Genomic DNA, 12592 nt, shown 5'->3' with positions numbered 1-12592 from the left:
ATGTAAGGTATAGACAGGATAGATCGAGAGAATCCTTAGAAGAGTATAAAGGAAGTAGGAGTATACTTAAGAGGGAAATCAGGAGGGCAAAAAAGGGGATATGAGATAGCTTTGGCAAATAGAATTAAGGAGAATCCAAAGGGTTTTTACAAACATATTAAGGACAAAAGGGTAACTAGGGAGAGAATAGGGCCCCTCAAAGATCAGCAAGGTGGCCTTTGTGTGGATCCACAGAAAATGGGGGAAATACTAAATGAATATTTTGCATCAGTATTTACTGTGGAAAAGGATATGGAAGATATAGACTGCAGGGAAATAGATGTCCATCTTGCAAAATGTCCAGATTACAGATGAGGAAGTGCTGGACGTCTTGAAAGGGTTAAAGGTGGAAAAATCTCCAGGACCTGATCAGGTGTACCCGAGAACTCTGTGGGAAGCTAGAGAAGTGATTGCTGGGCTCTTGCTGAGATATTTGTATCATCGATAGTCACAGGTGAAGTGCCGGAAGACTGGAGGTTGGCAAACGTGGTGCCACTGTTTAAGAAGGGTGGTAAAGACAAGCCACGGTACTATAGACCGGTGAGCCTGACCTCAGTGATGGGCAAGTTGTTGGAGGGAATCCTGAGGGATAGGATGTACGCGCATTTGGAAAGGCAAGGACTGATTAGGGACCATCAACATGGCTTTGTGCGTGGGACATCATGTCTCACAAACTTGATTGAATTTTTTGAAGAAGTAACAAAGAGGACTGATGAGGGCAGAGCGGTAGATGTGATCTATATGGACTTCAGTAAGGCATTTGACAAGGTTCCCCATGGGAGACTGATTAGCAAGGGAGAACTAGCCATTTGGAAACAGAACTGGCTCAAAGGTAGAAGACAGAGGGTGGTGGTGGTGGATTGTTTTTCAGACTGGAGGCCTGTGACCAGTGGAGTGCCACAAGGATCGGTGCTAAGTCCTCTACGTTTTGTCATTTACATAAATGATTTGGATGCGAGCATAAGAGGTACAGTTAGTAAGTTTGCAGATGGCAGCAAAATTGGAGGTGAAGTGGACAACGAAGAGGGTTACCGCATATTACAACAGGATTTGGACCAGATGGGCCAATGGGCTGAGAAGTGGAGATGAAGTTTAATTTAGATAAATGCGAGGTGCTGCGTTTTGGGAAAACAAATCTTAGCAGGACTCATACACTTAATGGTAAGGTCCTAGGGAGTGTTGCTGAACAAAGAGACCTTGGAGTGCAGGTTCATAGCTCCTTGAAAGTGGAGTCGCAGGTAGATAGGATAGTGAAGAAGGCGTTTCGAATGCTTTCCTTTATTGGTCAGAGTATTGAGTACAGGGGTTGGGAGGTCAGGTTGCGGCTGTACAGGACATTGGTTAGGCCATTGTTGGAATATTGCATGCAATTTTGATCTCCTTCCTATCAGAAAGATGTTGTGAAACTTGAAAGGGTTCAGAAAAGATTCACAAGGATGTTGCCAGGGTTGGAGGATTTGAGTTATAGGGAGAGGCTGAACAGGCTGGGGCTGTTTCCCCTGGAGCGTCGGAGGCTGAGGGGTAACCTTATGGTGGTTTATAAAATCATGAGGGGCATGGATAGGATAAATAGGCAAAGTCTTTTCCCTGGGATCGGGGTGTCCAGAGCATAGATTTAGGGTGAGAGGGGAGAGATATAAAAGAGACCTAAGGGGCAACCTTTTCACGCAGAGGTGTATGGGTATGGAATGAGCTGCCAGAGGAAGTGGTGGAGGCTGGTACAATTGCAACATTTAAGAGGCATTTGGATGGGTATATGAATATGGGTTTGGGTTGGATATGGGCTGGATACTGGCAGGTGGGACGAGATTGGGTTGGGATATCTGGTCGGCACGGACAGGTTGGACCGAAGGTTCTGTTTCCATGCTGTACATCTCTTTGACTATGACTCTAAAATGATGAATTCCATTACCCTGAGGCTATGCCCCTGTGTTTTCAAGTAGTGAAAGCAGGCTGTCTCTCCTGCTCCTGCCAAAGCCCCTTCAGCATTGGACAGATTTCAATAAGGTCAGTCCTCATTCTTCCAAACGCCACTAAGCATAGGGTCCAACATGGCACAGCCAGATACAGGCATTATCCATGCTGGAGTCTGATTGACAGTGACAGGTTATTTCAGCAGATTGCAAATAATCTCTGACTCTAGCAAGTGTTGGAGTCTCAGGCTGATCTGAGTTTAGTGTCCTCGCTAAGCGATGAAGAGTTAATACTCCAAAGTGGGATGGCCTTTGGCAATGCTGGTTTGATGACACTGGGTTCCAGTGCAGTCCAGCTTGTTCAGAGGAACTTCACTGCTGGAGACTCCCTACCTTTCTGAGAGTGTGTGATATCAGGGACACCTTGGCAACCTGGCGCCAGTCCTTCAGCAACAGATATTACTTTGGAAGCAGTTGCGTCGAGGAACATACAAAGGCGTGAATTAGAAGGGAGACTGAGCTAAACTCTCCCTATCAGCAAGGCCTTGACTGGACTTCTCAATGACAGCTCCTGCCTCATTCCACAAGTTTAACCCTCACCTTGACACCACATGTGATGCACAATCCTTTTCAAATGGCAACTGCATTGAAGAGGACAGAAGCATCCTGTGAACGTGACTCAATCCCTTCCCTCCCAGCTCCTCAATGGAGACCAAACCCTTACAGTCAAACCTGCAGGAATCTCATACGTCCAGCTTGCAATACCAATGCATGTGTTTGGATTCAAAACGCGCGTCTTGGAATTATAGGGAGGCCATTCACCCCACTCTGGTTGTGCTAGCCCTTTCAAAGCTGTACAATTGGTCCACGTTCCTTGTTCATTTTTGCCCAGCTGCAGCCCGAGGTTGCGTTTCCCTCTCACGGAAAAACTCCCAATTGCCTTTTTCTAAGTTTGGTCTGCTTTCATGAACCCATCTCGTTCCCCCAGACATGTGCCACTTCGTAAGGTCACCAGAAATAGGTGAAGGAATCAGCTCTTTGATCTCAATACGGCCCGTCAACTTCTGACACGGAGCAAGAATCTGTCCCATGAGCCAGCTGCCGCTGTGGGTTTTCTCATCTGGACTACTGCAACAAAACGCCAACCTCAACAGAGCAGATTCCTCCTCATTGCCATATGAATTGGATGAGCCCTTTCTTGGGAACCAGCTCTAGGCCTCTCCCCAACTTGCTGGGCCCCGGGCCCACTGATTCAGTTTGAATTCTTCCTCATCAACACAGAGTTCACATAAAGTTCAAGCCGTTAAAGAGGAAAAGGCACACCAATGGATTCGCACATTTTCACTGGGCCTTAATGTCAGGCTCTGGTTTGGATTACAGAGGTGTGAATTAGAAGGGAGACTGAGCAAAGCACTGACGAACAAAGGGAAGCTGTCGCTCACACTGCACTGTGTTGTTGCTCTCAGGTCGGCTGCTTTCATGTCAGCGCCAAGGTATCTACCAGAAGTGGAAATCTGAGCCCAGAGGGTTCAAACACTTTCTGCAGAAAGCCACGGTGTTACCTGAGTGAACACAGTTGGGAAGAAAACAGGCTGGATCTTCTGGAGTTGAAGGGAAGCAACTAGGTTTTGCTGCAGATCTCTCAGCTGGTGCCAACAGGGAGGGTGGTGCATTCACTGTGGCAGCAACATGTGGAGGGGGTGAAGCAGAAAACAAATGCTTGCACCCTGCGCAAATCATTACACTTAAGAGTTGTTAACTGAGCTTCAATCATGAGCGGGAAAAACACTGATAATACTTAGCAAACCAAAACATCGTGTACAATTTTCCAGGCCGCGTGTGCAAAAACACTCAAAATAACCACATATTCATCACAGCATCCAGTATGTGTTTCCACATCTTTCCATGTACACAAATACGATCTCACATCGGTTCACTATCTGATGTTATTCCCAGGTCTCATTGGGTTCTGGTCAGCAAGTCAGAGATGCACAGCATGGAAAGAGACCCCTCGGTCTAACCCGTCCATGCTGACCAGATATCCCAACCCAATCTAGTCCCATTTGCCAGCACCTGACCTATATCCCTCCAAACCCTTCCTCTTCATATGCCCATCCAGATGCCTTTTAAATGTTGTTATTGTTCCAGCCTCCACCACTTCCTCTGGCAGCTCATTCCAAACATGTACCACCCTCTGTGTGAAAAAGTTGCCTCTTAGCTCTCTTTTATATCTTTCCTCTCTCACCCCGAACGTATGCCCTCTAGTTCTGGACTCCCCACCCTAGGAAAAAGACGTTGCCTATTTCCCCTCTCCATGCACCTCATGATTTTATAAACCTCTATAAGGTCACCCCTCAACCTCCAAGGCTAGAGGGAAAACAGCCCCAGCCTGTTCAGCCTCTCCCTGTAGCTCAAAGCCTCCAACCCTGGCAATATCCTTGTAAATCTTTTTTGAACCCTTTCAAGTTTCACAACATCCTTCCGATAGGAAGGAGACCAGAAGTGAACTTAGCCTTCCAGAAGATGCTTTAGAATATTGACAGAGTTGACAGAAGTACAAGGAAAGATACTTTCCTGTGGCTCCATCTTACCATCAGGCTGCAAGACAGCACAAGATCATGTGATTGCATCACTTCCTGTGACATACACCATGTGCAAATCATGACACATGGGTGGCGCTTATAGCTGTGACTGGCCTGGTCTGGGTTATTGAGAAAAGCAGAAAGCTTATTTCGACTCATGTTCACAGCTCCCACGTAGGAAGTGAGGGGCATGTTTCTCAGCGTGCCAAAGTCGGTCTGAAGTCACTTCGTGGATGGGTTAGCACAATACCACAGAATGCTGCTGTCCCCACTGTCAATCACACGACACTACCTGAGCTAGCCATTCTGCCCTCTTTATCAGACCAGTGCGGTTGGTGTGTGACTCCGACCCCAATGTCATACTCTCAGCATCACAATTTGGCCTCCCCTTCTTGCTCCATGCCCAAGGACGTTGTGGCTTGTGGGATTTGAGAAGAATCAGTCAGCACTCCACTATCAGAAGGGGAAGCTTGGTGCAGTGTACATGAGGGAGAAGGAGGGGACGGGGCAGGCTAATGCTGTCGAAGGGAACGTTTTTGAGATTTGGGTTGCTCAGCCTTATCAGACAGTGTTTTAAGAATCCACGTGGTGTCCTCCATGAGGTGAAATACTCCCTCAGTCCTCCCCTGACTGGAAGCCTCTGGTTTTGTAGATTGTTGCTCAGGATGGTGTTGCACCAACTGTTGCCATGCTCTCTCACTTAGACCTGCAGGTAAGCCTTGCCTTGGGACTTTCTATGCCAGGGAGATGCCTTATCTGATTAATATCAAGAAGACACTGGCTTCTGAAGCACATCGGCCCCAGTTTTCTGTGTTGAAGTCTACATGTGGTCCCTGACTGTCTCACTCATGCCCCATATCTGAGATGATAGGCTATCACTTTACCTTCTGTTATTGCTAATTTATTCTGAAAGGATTGGAAATATATGTATAACAATTACACAGAGGGCTGCAGTGCTTAACAATGGACCGTAAGCTGTGAGTCCAAACCTTGAGGGTGATATAGGATAACGGATGAGGTCAGACTGTGGAATGCCAATGAAATGGTGTCTGTCACAGGAAGTGATGCAATCACATGATCTTGTGCTGTCTTGCAGCCTGGTGGTAAGATGGAGCCACAGGAAAGTATCTTTCCTTGTACTTCTGTCAACTCTGTCAATATTCCAAAGAATCTTCTGGAAGGCTAAGTTCACTTCTGGTCTCCTTCCTATTGGAAGGATGTTGTGAAACTTGAAAGGGTTCAAAAAAGATTTACGAGGATATTGCCAGGGTTGGAGGGTTTGAGCTACAGGGAGAGGCTGAATAGGGTCTCAGCAATCCACTCAAGCTGAGAAAACACAGCGAAATGAAAAGCATTTCTGGCTTGAGACATGTACCTTCAGGTGGCACCTTGCCTCAGTCCTTCGTGCCATCTCCTGCAGACCCTGCCATAACATGTAGAGTCATCTGATAATTTTGCTCCACAATCCCCAAGGAAGCATTGTCACATGTGATCCAACACCCCCTGCTCACTTAGCACAGCTGACCACAGAGGAGAGAATCCTCAATATTCACTCAGGACCTCAGGATTTCAGCGATGATAACAGCAACACGGAGCCTTAGAGACAAGGGGGCTGAGAAAAAGAGAGCTTGTATCGTGTGTGGTACAAACAGTTTCCCTGAGGATACAATGCTCACTTCAGAATAATCTTCATAATCCATTTTGAAATAAAGCTTTCAATACAAGTACCCAGTAGTATGCTTCTGAAGTGTATCTCATCAATGGTTTAATGGAATTATGTGCAAAACCTGCCCAACTTTTGCCAGCTTTGATTTACTCTGCTCCCCTCAGCCATGCCCTTTTGGAGCATCTTATCACTGACTGCCACATTACTGGGTGAACACACAATGCCACAAAGACTAATTGGCCTGGAAATGACTTGGAGAAATTATCACCCAACTGCTTCGTCCATTTCCTGCATTATTCATTCGGTAGCTACAGGAGAAGCTTTCAGATTAATGAGCACGTGTGCACTGGAAGGGAACAGACCAGGAGTAAGGATCAGTGTGTTCAGGGTCTGCGAAACCCAGTCAGCTCGAGTTGTACAAGAGCTGTGCAAGCCAGTGTGGTTTCCACCAAAACTGCTGAAATCCTCAGCTGTTTGTACAGTCTGAAAGATAGCCAGGCACCAAAGGTATTCTGGGGCTGAGTCAAGGCTTCGTTTCAATGTCGAACCAAAAGCAGAGGGGTGGTCTGAAGTGAACACAGCCTTCAGCATGGGATTTGACCTACTTTAACACATCACCTCAGACCAGGAGAGGGAAATCTTCAACACAACCTCGAACTGGCCTTACACCCAATACCAGAGCTTCCCCTGTGTCAAACCAACAGAGACATTGCTGGAGCAACACAGCAGGTCTGGCAGCATCCGTGGAGAGAGAAACAGAGACCCATTGCCCTTGTTCAGAACGGGACTCTAAATGGCCATGGTAACTCTGTTTGACCCAGTCCACAGACTCTGGCAGACCTGTTGAGTTTCTCCAACAATTGGCTGTTTTTGTTTGAGATCCCCAGCGCCCACAGTCACTTGTTTGTTAACCACAAACCCAACCCCAGCACCTGACCAGCTTCACTCTCAACACGGTGGCTCAGTGCCTCACAGCGCCAGGGACCGGGTTCAATTCCAGCCTCGGGCGACTGTCTGTGTGGAGTTTGCATGTTCTCCATGCGTCTGCGTGGGTTTCCTCCAGGTGCTCCGGTTTCCTCCCACAGTCCAAGGGTGTGCAGGTCAAGTGAATTGGCCATGCTAAATTGCCCACAGTGTTCAGGTTAAGTGCATTATTCAGGGTCTAGGTGGGTTACTCTTCAGAGGGTGAGTGTGGACTTGTTGGCCGAACTGTAGGGAATCTAATGCTGAAGGAATACAACTTGGTTTTACACCTCTCTTCAATATCATCACACTGTGGGTAGCTCAACCTAATCAGAGTGGTCAGCAGAGTTCAACACACAGGCATTCCTTGTAAGTGTCCAAGGACACCTTGGAAACATCTCGGAGAAATATTCAGCCCAGGATGATCAGATGTTCTCTGTACTTGACGTGTGGACATGTGTACATCCAGATTGCAGCAGTAACCCCCCAGTGAGGGCTGCAGACGCTGCAGAGTCAGACTCAGAAGGTGTGGCGCTGGAAAAGCACAGCAGGTCAGGCAGGCAGGATTCCTGATGAAGAGCTTATAACCGAAACGTTGGCTCTCCTGCTCCTCAGATGCTTCCTGATGGGTTGTGCTTTTCCGAATCCTCTGTGACAGCCGGTCCCGCTGCTCAGGTGTTGCTGTCACATCCAGGCAGCTGATAGGACAGGGGTCGTGGTACCTATACAGGCTGGATCATCAGACCGAGAGAAACACACTGCCGCATTCTGCTCCATTACCAACAAACCGGGACAATTATCGCACACAGACACAGAGCCAACACAATCCCTCACTTCATCAAAATACACCAACAGCCCTGAAGGAGACTGTTCAGCCCATCACATTCTCTGCTGCTTACAAGCAGAAGCAAGCTCTGATCACTCCCTGCTCTATCATCACCCAGAGAGCACGGATTCTCACTCCATTCCCTGGGGCCACTGTCAGTAAGCCTGGATGAAAAGGATTGACTGGACAATCGCTGGATTGACTGGTTCAGAGAGCACTGGCTCATCAGCTCTGTCACCTTGTTTCAGAGACACATCCTTCTGATGGCTGTCCATGGAGGCCCCAGCACCTTCCTGAGTATTGATCAGGAGGAGGAGGAGGAGGAGGCTAAGTCAACTTGCCCCTCCTCAAACCAGGAAACCATGGGCAGACCAGGATAGTCACACAACCTGCAGCCAGCCAGCCCAGCAGAGGCCAGGGTTTGGACGCTGCACTCTGTGCTCTCAGGAACAGGACACAGATCCATAGACTTTGCTCAGCAGCTTCACGGGCAGAGAATGGGAAACAAACAGTTGCTGGGATTTTCACAAAGAATTCAAAAAAAGCAGACAGAGAGAAGGCAGCATGACAGGAGCAGAGTATTCACCTCATTCCAACACCAAGGTTCTTCTTACAACATAACAGGGTCAATGCCCAAGCATTCTCTTCCATCACATCATTTAGGATTCATAGAGCACCTTGAACAACACACAGAAATCCCAAGGCAACAACCAGTAGTTCATGTTATTATTCTGCGCTTGCATGAGGAGATTGTGCACTGTATAATCACAGACATTTCATATTCCATCCCATCAAAACCTCGGAACGGGCCACTGGAGAATAAGGATCCAAAACAAAACAGGATGACAGGATGGGATGGAACCTGCCCTCAGTCAGTGCCCTCTTTCCTGGGATCAGCATCCTCCCCAGCAGGTTCCCTCAGGGTCTGTCCCCCATCTCCCCTGAGATCAGCCTGGTGCTCCCTCTCTCCCTCCCCCTCAGGAACAGCATCCCTAACACCCCTCCCTCGGGAACAGCCTCCCTCACACCCCTCCCTCGGGAACAGCCTCCCTCACACCCCTCCCTCGGGATCAGGCACCCCTTCCCCCTCAGGACCAGACTCCCTAACACTCCTCCCTCGGGCTCAGCCACCTCTTCCCCCTCGGAAACAACAAGCTCTTCCCCCTCGGGATCAGCCACCCCCCCCCCCCCTCCCTTGGGATCAGCCTCCCTCCCCTCTCTCTCCCACTCCCTTGGGATCAGCCTCCCTCCCCCCTCTCTCCCACTCCCTCGGGATCAGCCTCCCTCCCCCCTCTCTCCCACTCCCTCGGGATCAGCCTCCCTACCCCCACTCTCCCTCTCCCTCGGGATCAGCCTCCCTCCCCCCTCTCTCCCACTCCCTCGGGATCAGCCTCCCTACCCCCACTCTCCCTCTCCCTCGGGATCAGCCTCCCTCCCCCCTCTCTCCCACTCCCTCGGGATCAGCCTCCCTACCCCCTCTCTCCCTCTCCCTTGGGATCAGCCTCCCTCCCCCCTCTCTCCCACTCCCTTGGGATCAGCCTCCCTCCCCCCTCTCTCCCACTCCCTCGGGATCAGCCTCCCTCCCCCCTCTCTCCCTCTCCCTTGGGATGAGCCTCCCTCCTCCCCTCTCTCCCTCTCGATCAGCCTCCCCCCCACCCCACCACCTCGGGATCGGCCTCCTCCCCTCTCTCCCTCGGGATCATCCTCCCTGTTCTCTCCCTCTCCCTCGGGGTCAGCCTCCCTACCCCCACTCTCCCTCAGGATCAGCCTCCCTCCCCTCTCTCTCCCACTCCCTCGGGATCAGCCTTCACCCCTCTCTCCCTCAGGATCAGCCTCCCTCCCCTCTCTCTCGGGATCAGCCTTCCCCCCCTCTCACTCGGGATCAGCATCCCCCGTCTCTCTCCCTCTCCCTCGGGATCAGCCTCCCCCCCCTCTCTCTCTCCCACTCCCTCGGGATCAGCAGCCCCCCACCCCTCCCTCTCCCCTGGGATCAGCCACCCTCCCCCCCCCCCCCCTCTCTCCCTCGGGATCAGACATCCCTTTCCACCACCCTCCCCACCTCCCCTCCCCCCACATCAGCCTTCCCCCCCCCTCACTTGGGATCAGCTTCCCTCTTCCCTCCCTCCCACCCTCCCACTCCCTCGGGATCAGCCTCCCCCCTTCCTCTGGAGCAGCCTCCCTCCCCTCTCCCTCCCTCCCTCCCTCTCCTTCAGGACCAGCCTCCCTCCCAGCCTCAGTCTCCCTCCACCCTCCCTCTCCCACTCCCACAGGATCAGCCTCAGCCCCCCCTCCCTGGGGATCAGCCTCCCCACCTCCCTCTCCCACTACCTCAGGATCAGCCTCCCCCCCCCCCACTCCCAAGGGATCAGCCTCACCTCGCCCCCTCCCTCAGGATCAGCCTCCCCTCTCCCGCTCACTCGGGATCAGCCTCCCCCTGCCCTCGGGATCAGCCTCCCACTCCCTTAGGATCAGCCTCCCCCCTCCCAGTCCCACTACCTCGGGATCAGCCTCCTCCCCTCTCCCTCGGGACCAGGTTTCTCCCCTAACCCCACTCTCTCCCTCTCCCTTGGGATCAGCCCCCCTCCCTCCCCCACTCCCTTGGGATCAGCCTCCCCTCCCCTCTCTCTCTCTCTCTCCCACTACCTCGGGATCAGCCTCCCCCCTCTCCCTCGGGACCAGCTTTCTCCCCCCCCACTCTCTCCCTCTCCCTTGGGATCAGCCCCCCTCCCTCCCCCTCGGTATCAGCCCCCCTCCCTCCCCCTCGGTATCAGCCTCCTTCCTCCCCCCTCTCCCTTGGGATCAGCCTCCCCCCTCTCTCTCTCTCTCTCCCACTCCCCCAGGATCAGCCTCCCCCCTCTCTCTCCCTAGGGATCAGCCTTCCTCCCCCCTCTCTCCCACTCCCTCGGGATCAGCCTCCCTCCCCCCTCCCTCTCCTTCGGGATCAGCCTCCCCTCCCCTCTCTCTCTCTCTCCCACTCTCTTGGGATCAGCCTCCCCCCTCTCCCTTGGGACCAGCTTTCTCCCCCCCCACCCACTCTCTCCCTCCCCCTCGGTATCAGCCTCCTTCCTCCCCCCTCTCCCTTGGGATCAGCCTCCCCCCTCTCTCTCCCTAGGGATCAGCCTTCCTCCCCCCTCTCTCCCACTCCCTCGGGATCAGCCTCCCTCGGTATCAGCCTCCTTCCTCCCCCCTCTCCCTTGGGATCAGCCTCCCTCCCCCCTCCCTCTCCTTCGGGATCAGCCTCCCCCCCCCCCCTCTCTCTCCCCCCCCACTCCCCCAGGATCAGCCTCCCCCCTCTCTCTCCCTCCCTCTCCCTCAGGATCAGCCTCCCTCCCTCCCCCCTCACTCCCTGATTCTGGGACTTGGGGTGGGGGGGGGGGCAGAATGAGATGGTGAACCATCTCACTTTACCCACCCAGCCCTCCCCTCACCATTGCCTCACTTCCCTCCCCATTTTGTGGGTTCAGGGCTGCAGTTGAAACGGGAGGAAAGGGTTTCATGTTGGGAATCTCGCGGGGGGGTGGGGGGGTGAGGAAGGAGCGAGCGGGACTCTCTTTCCTGAAACCATTGTAAAATAATAAAACACACAGACACAGACAGAGAGAGACACTGGGACACAGCAGATCCCCCCTACCCCCCCCGAAGCAACCAGAAGGGGCTCCGCATTTGCCGGAGAGCCCGGGGGGGGGGGGGTTTGCAGGGAGCCGGGGGGGGGGCTCCTCAAGCCCGCCTTTCCCTCCCTCCCTCCTCTCTCCGGGTCCATCCAAGCTCCTGCCCCGGGAAAAGGTCTGTCTCGCTGCGTTTCCCAGCGTCTGCCCCTGACCCAGGGGCTTGAATGGGGGGTGGAAGGACCACTTCAACAGGGACACCCCCCTGCCGGGGGTGGGGGGTGGGAGAAGGGTCCAGAAAGGGCTATGCATTTCCATCCAAACCCAATTCCAATTCCCTCTCCAGCCTGCAATCCTGACTCCCCGGGGAGAGAGGAACGCGCGGGACCACAGGTTCCAGACAAAGGCAGCAGGCAAACTTTGGCTAACTTTCCTTTAGTTTCTCTTTCTTTCTCTCTCTCTCTCTCCCCCCTACTCCTCCTCCTCCTCCCGCCGCTGGAGAGTTGCCTTTGTCTGTGTGAGCCGGAGAGGAGTCTGTGTTTGTGTCTCTCTCTCTCTGTCTGTCTGTCCCCATTCCCCCCCTTGGAGCAGCACACTCACCTCCCGGGTCAGAGAGCCGAGGTTGCTGGAGGCTCTCAGTCCGCAGCACTCCCCCTGCTCGCTCCTGCCTCCATCGCTCCTGGGTTTTCCTTCCCTCCTTGGAGCTGGAGAGAGAGAGAGAAGGGGAGGGGGGTAGGGAAGGAGGTGGTACACGTGATGCTACACACACTCACTGAGAGAGAGGTAGGTTGGGTTTCTCTCCCTGAGCTGTGTGTGTGTCTCTCAGCAGTTGCAAGGTGCTGGGATTTTTTTACCCCCTCTCTCTCTCTCACACACACACACACACAAAGACCTTTCTCCCCCTCTCTGGTGTGCTCCCCCACCTCGAACACAGAAAGCAACCCTCTCTCCCAGCGCCCTGGCCTGTCTGTGAGGGATCACAGTGAAATGGGATCCCA

The 12592-nt window shown here is 52.7% G+C and overlaps 1 protein-coding gene across 2 annotated transcripts in view; it reads right to left on the bottom strand.

The window, feature by feature from the left end:
* LOC132836850 (fibroblast growth factor receptor 1-like) overlaps positions 1 to 12319 on the bottom strand; it is a 141384-nt gene extending 129065 nt beyond the window's left edge. The window contains exon 1 of one of the 2 annotated variants that reach the window (XM_060856382.1): positions 12195 to 12319. The gene's annotated coding sequence lies outside the window, so the exon portion shown is untranslated. The remainder of the gene's footprint in view (positions 1 to 12194) is intronic. The other variant, XM_060856386.1, reaches the window with a different exon arrangement.
* Positions 12320 to 12592: the final 273 nt, after the last annotated feature.

The sequence above is a fragment of the Hemiscyllium ocellatum genome, chromosome 48 (assembly GCF_020745735.1).
Source record: "Hemiscyllium ocellatum isolate sHemOce1 chromosome 48, sHemOce1.pat.X.cur, whole genome shotgun sequence".
NCBI lineage: Eukaryota > Metazoa > Chordata > Chondrichthyes > Orectolobiformes > Hemiscylliidae > Hemiscyllium > Hemiscyllium ocellatum.
Note: the sequence above shows the minus strand (reverse complement) of the source record. Positions and strands in the feature narration are given on the sequence as shown.